The sequence below is a fragment of the Crinia signifera genome, chromosome 4 (genome assembly GCF_055691185.1).
Source record: "Crinia signifera chromosome 4, ASM5569118v1, whole genome shotgun sequence".
Classification (NCBI taxonomy): domain Eukaryota; kingdom Metazoa; phylum Chordata; class Amphibia; order Anura; family Myobatrachidae; genus Crinia; species Crinia signifera.
Window position 1 is genome coordinate 205,461,518 of NC_139220.1, and position 6,000 is coordinate 205,467,517.

The window sequence follows — 6,000 nt, forward strand, 5'->3', positions numbered from 1 at the left end:
GAGGCTGCCGTCATTCCGCGTCAGGTGACATGTTTACGAGAGTAGGGGTGTAGGTGGGCATATTTGGAAAAGGATGAGCGCGTGCGCTATGGGGATCACCGTAACATCGGGGTCTTAATATCGCATAATGGAGCTGCTTTAATGCTATTTTGGCTACAGGATGGCGAATTAAAAGGCTGTCATTCCATAGGAGGCAGCCGTCATTCCGCGTCATGTGACATGTTTACGAGAGCAGGGGTGTAGGCGGGCATATTTGGAAAAGGATGAGCGCATGCGCTATGGGGATCACCGTAACATCGGGGTCTTAATATCGCATAATGGAGCTGCTTTAATGCTATTTTGGCTACAGGATGGCGAATTAAAAGGCCGTCATTCCATAGGAGGCAGCCGTCATTCCGCGTCATTCTGCATGTAAAATATGTGTAATGGTCTTAGCAAGAAGTATACCTAAAATATAGTTGATATGTGCAATAATTTCAGAAATATTAATATAAAAGTCATTTTCTCCCATTATAGTCAATTGGCATTCCTTATCTGCAGACAACACTGTCATTCCACTGTCATTCCACTGTGCTATTTTAATGCTATTTTGGCTTCAGGATGGCGAATTAAAAGGCCGTCATTCCATAGGAGGCAGCCGTCATTCCGCGTCATGTGAAATGTTTACGAGAGCAGGGGTGTAGGCGGGCATATTTGGAAAAGGATGAGCGCGTGCGCTATGGGGATCACCGTAACATCGGGGTCTTAATATCGCATAATGGAGCTGCTTTAATGCTATTTTGGCTACAGGATGGCGAATTAAAAGGCCGTCATTCCATAGGAGGCAGCCGTCATTCCGCGTCATTCTGCATGTAAAATATGTGTAATGGTCTTAGCAAGAAGTATACCTAAAATATAGTTGATATGTGCAATAATTTTCAGAAATATTAATATAAAAGTCATTTTCTCCCATTATAGTCAATTGGCATTCCTTATCTGCAGACAACACTGTCATTCCACTGTCATTCCACTGTGCTATTTTAATGCTATTTTGGCTTCAGGATGGCGAATTAAAAGGCCGTCATTCCATAGGAGGCAGCCGTCATTCCGCGTCATGTGAAATGTTTACGAGAGCAGGGGTGTAGGCGGGCATATTTGGAAAAGGATGAGCGCGTGCGCTATGGGGATCACCGTAACATCGGGGTCTTAATATCGCATAATGGAGCTGCTTTAATGCTATTTTGGCTTCAGGATGGCGAATTAAAAGGCCGTCATTCCATAGGAGGCAGCCGTCATTCCGCATCAGGTGACATGTTTACGAGAGCAGGGGTGTAGGCGGGCATATTTGGTAAAGTATGAGCGCGTGCGCTATGGGGATCACCGTAACATCGGGGTCTTAATATCGCATAATGGAGCTGCTTTAATGCTATTTTGGCTTCAGGATGGCGAATTAAAAGGCTGTCATTCCATAGGGTGCAGCCGTCATTCCGCGTCAGGTGACATGTTTACGAGAGCAGGGGTGTAGGCGGACATATTTGGAAAAGGATAAGCGCGTGCGCTATGGGGATCACCGTAACATCGGGGTGTTAATATCGCATAATGGAGCTATTTTGGCTTCAGGATGGCGAATTAAAAGGCCGTCATTCCATAGGAGGCTGCCGTCATTCCGCGTCAGGTGACATGTTTACGAGAGTAGGGGTGTAGGCGGGCATATTTGGAAAAGGATGAGCGCGTGCGCTATGGGGATCACCGTAACATCGGGGTCTTAATATCGCATAATGGAGCTGCTTTAATGCTATTTTGGCTACAGGATGGCGAATTAAAAGGCCGTCATTCCATAGGGTGCAGCCGTCATTCCGCGTCATGTGACATGTTTACGAGAGCAGGGGTGTAGGCGGACATATTTGGAAAAGGATGAGCGCGTGCGCTATGGGGATCACCGTAACATCGGGGTCTTAATATCGCATAATGGAGCTGCTTTAATGCTATTTTGGCTACAGGATGGCGAATTAAAAGGCCGTCATTCCATAGGAGGCAGCCGTCATTCCACGTCAGGTGACATGTTTACGAGAGCAGGGGTGTAGGCGGACATATTTGGAAAAGGATGAGCGCGTGCGCTATGGGGATCACCGTAACATCGGGGTCTTAATATCGCATAATGGAGCTGCTTTAATGCTATTTTGGCTACAGGATGGCGAATTAAAAGGCCGTCATTCCATAGGAGGCAGCCGTCATTCCGCGTCAGGTGACATGTTTACGAGAGCAGGGGTGTAGGCGGACATATTTGGAAAAGGATAAGCGCGTGCGCTATGGGGATCACCGTAACATCGGGGTGTTAATATCGCATAATGGAGCTATTTTAATGCTATTTTGGCTTCAGGATGGCGAATTAAAAGGCCGTCATTCCATAGGAGGCTGCCGTCATTCCGCGTCAGGTGACATGTTTACGAGAGTAGGGGTGTAGGCGGGCATATTTGGAAAAGGATGAGCGCGTGCGCTATGGGGATCACCGTAACATCGGGGTCTTAATATCGCATAATGGAGCTGCTTTAATGCTATTTTGGCTACAGGATGGCGAATTAAAAGGCTGTCATTCCATAGGGTGCAGCCGTCATTCCGCGTCATTCTGCATGTAAATTATGTGTAATGGTCTTAGCAAGAAGTATACCAAAAATATAGTTCATATGTGCAATAATTTCAGAAATATTAATATAAAAGTCATTTTCTCCCTTTATAGTCAATTGGCATTCCTTATCAGCAGTGTCATTCCACTGTCATTCCACTGTCATTCCTTTTAGTACATCCCCTTGGTGGCCGAGTACTAGAGCTACAGCGTCTCTAGTTCGCCAGTCAGTAGCTGGGCAGGTACACCTGACCAAGTCGTTTTGTTTTCTGCATGTCGTCAAAAATCTATTTAGCAATTAAAATTTTTTGGCATTACTTCAAATGAATCTGGCTTATGTGGCAAACCCCACCTGAACAAAAAAAGCTCTCTGCCTAAACCAGCTTCTTCATGTTGCCTCATTATTGGCACACGCCTGAAAATTTGCCAAACTACAGTAGCTACCCTAAGGCTAATGACAGGACACCCTCGTGATATTTAGGATTAATTTCCAATGCAGCTTTTGACAGCTTGCCTTTCATTGGCTGGTTTGCAAGAGAGTAGTGGGTGTCTATTGCCCTGGATAGCAGAAACTAATTTTAAGCAACATCCTATGATTGTAAATGGCCACTCCTCTTTTCAAGTGCTATTTAATACTTGTTATAAATGTATAAAAGATTTGCAAAAGCTGTACATATCAGAGAGTTACAATAACCCAGCATCCGTAATTTACTTTTGCATCTCTATGGGATGTGAGAAAAAAATGGCAATGTTGGTGGCTTTGATGTGGAGAGGATAGTCACAAGTGCTGGGTTAATGGGTGATCAGTAGGTCATATAATGTATGAAGACCAACATAAGACCATAATTAGTATTGAATTGTATAAAGGTACTGGGTTGGCGGTGCTTCCAAAATAGTTCAGCAGAAAGGGGGTATGTCTGAGATAAACAAATTCGGAACACAACAGGGTTTTGGGGCACACTTTGTAGTAAAAGGTGAAAGAATGTGTGAAGTCAATTTTTACTTTTATTACACAACTTTATAAGAGGATTAATTGGTATAAGTGATTCTTGAGGATTAAGTGATATAGATAAATACACATATTTATATAACAATACTTTTAATAAAATAAGACAATACAGTAGTAAATACTCATTAATCACTAAATATTGGGTGAAAATGATTAATGTCCAGTGTCCACCTCCGAATCAAATCAGAAAGTAATAGCATACACTCCCACCCTTTGAAAGTTAAATGCAACTCAAAATATCACAAATTGGGGAGAGTGCAATCGTGGATGCTTTTAAAGTTGACGGCACAGTTATGTGTGGACATTCGTCTATTAGTTAGGCGTGAAACAGGTGGCTTTGTTGTGTTGCCGTTCCAACCATTCCCTCGGCACTTTGTAGATATCTCTAAAGCCGCATACACAGTAGACAACTTTTAAAAGATATTGATTAGAAGGGCCTTTTTGAGCAATATCTTTAAAAAAAACAGTCTAGTGTGTACACTCCACGTTGTGATCGGTTTTGCGCTCCTGCGCATCATTAAACCACCACCCCCCCCCCCCTTTTTTTCCTCCAGTCGATGAAATCTGAAGGTCAATTTTGGCTGCAGGTGATGTGAATGATATCAGCACCATGACATAACATGATATAGTTAACTACGTAGTTAGATGATGTATTTAACTATATTGGCAGTGCTCCTGGTCATCTAGCGTAGTTGGGGCTTAAGAATGGAACACTCCTTATATTCTGTAAGAAATCATACCAAATGTTTCTAACTACAACCTACATGAAGTCACATTTGAGTTCTATATATAGTACTGATGTGGCATACTCATAGCTTAGAGGTGTCATCAGTGAAATGTAGTGTCCCGTGAAGTCATTGTATTAGATGACTCATTTTTTTTAAGTATTGAATTAAGGATGGTAGAACACATCTAGTTATGAGGATTATCTTTTTAGAGTATAAATTGTGTTCCAACGTGAAAGTTTTGTAGTACAGGAAATTATGTATCATCTACTACAAGATATCAGCCCATCAAAATAACAGAACCAACATTTCAGTAATGTCGGCGCTGGTGGCTGGGCACGCCCGAATGGAGCAACACTTGAATTGCTCTGTCGGATGCCATCTTGTGGCTGCTGATACCCACAACACTTGAATTCACCCCCATAGAGGTGTGGCGCAGAGTTAGCCTTTTATTATATGGGATTAAACTAAACAGGTGTAAGACCGTTGACAGGTCATACATATCAATGCTGGTAAGAGGGTCTGATTCATGATTGTAATACCCCTTTTACACCAAAAATCCCGGATCGGACCCGACATTTGGAAGAAGGATCCAAGCCAGGTCGGATCCGGGATTTACATCGTTTACACTGCGGTGCCCACCTGCAGTGTAGACGGAGTGGCGCTTGGAGATGACATCATCTCCAAGCACCAGGACCACGGTGATCCCCGCCGGAAACACCGATCGCCGTGCTGGGGGCAGCCCAGCACCAAGGTAAGCTGCTGGGCTGCCAACAGCCCCCGTACACCCCCCAACCATCGTCCGGGAGGTGAATGGATGCTGCACACAGGCATCCATTCACCTACTACGTTGCCGCCGCTACTGTCTGCAGAGTATAGCAGACAGCAGTGCAGGCTGATGGGGCGGGGGTCATTAACAATGTGCACACATTATTAACAATATTGAGCAAACACATTTTTTTTTTAAAGCTATAGCTCACAAGGGCCAAAATGAGCGATATCTTGTAAAAACTCATCTATTGCGTATGGGGTTTTACATTTGTGAAATACATGCAAAAGCAGTCAGTATTTACTGTGCACAGAAAAAAATAATACCATTTTCAGATTGCAAAATGCAGGGTCACAGCAGGACTTGGAAATGGTTCAGTCCCGAAGCGACACTGCATTTTGCTTTCTTTGGCCCCTTTACCGACCCTCAGGGCTGCCGAGAGGGGGGAAAGTGGGTACTAAATACCCGGGCTTGATGGAGGGGCTCAGTGGGGCCCTGATCTGACCTCCTCTCCCTTCCCAGGTAGCAGCAGCATATGCTATCAGAGTGTCACAGTGTATGAGAAGCTCATGCTTTAGGTCGGGGGTTCCCAAACTTTTTTGAATCACGGCACCCCGAAGCATCAAAATTATTTCGCGGCACCCCTAGGCTAAAGTTTTCTCGTTGAGAAAGTTAGAAACAAATATTAAAGTTAAATAAATTGTGTTTATATCTCATCCTTAGGATCAGTTATGTGGTAATGGACAGGATTCACTTCTGTTTGTCCCCAATTTGACTATTATATTGGACATAAATAACTTGAATTGGTCCTGGACCACCATCCCAGGGCACCCCTGCAAGTCCTCCAAGGCACCCCAGGGTGCCACGGCACACAGTTTGGGAACCACTGCTTTAG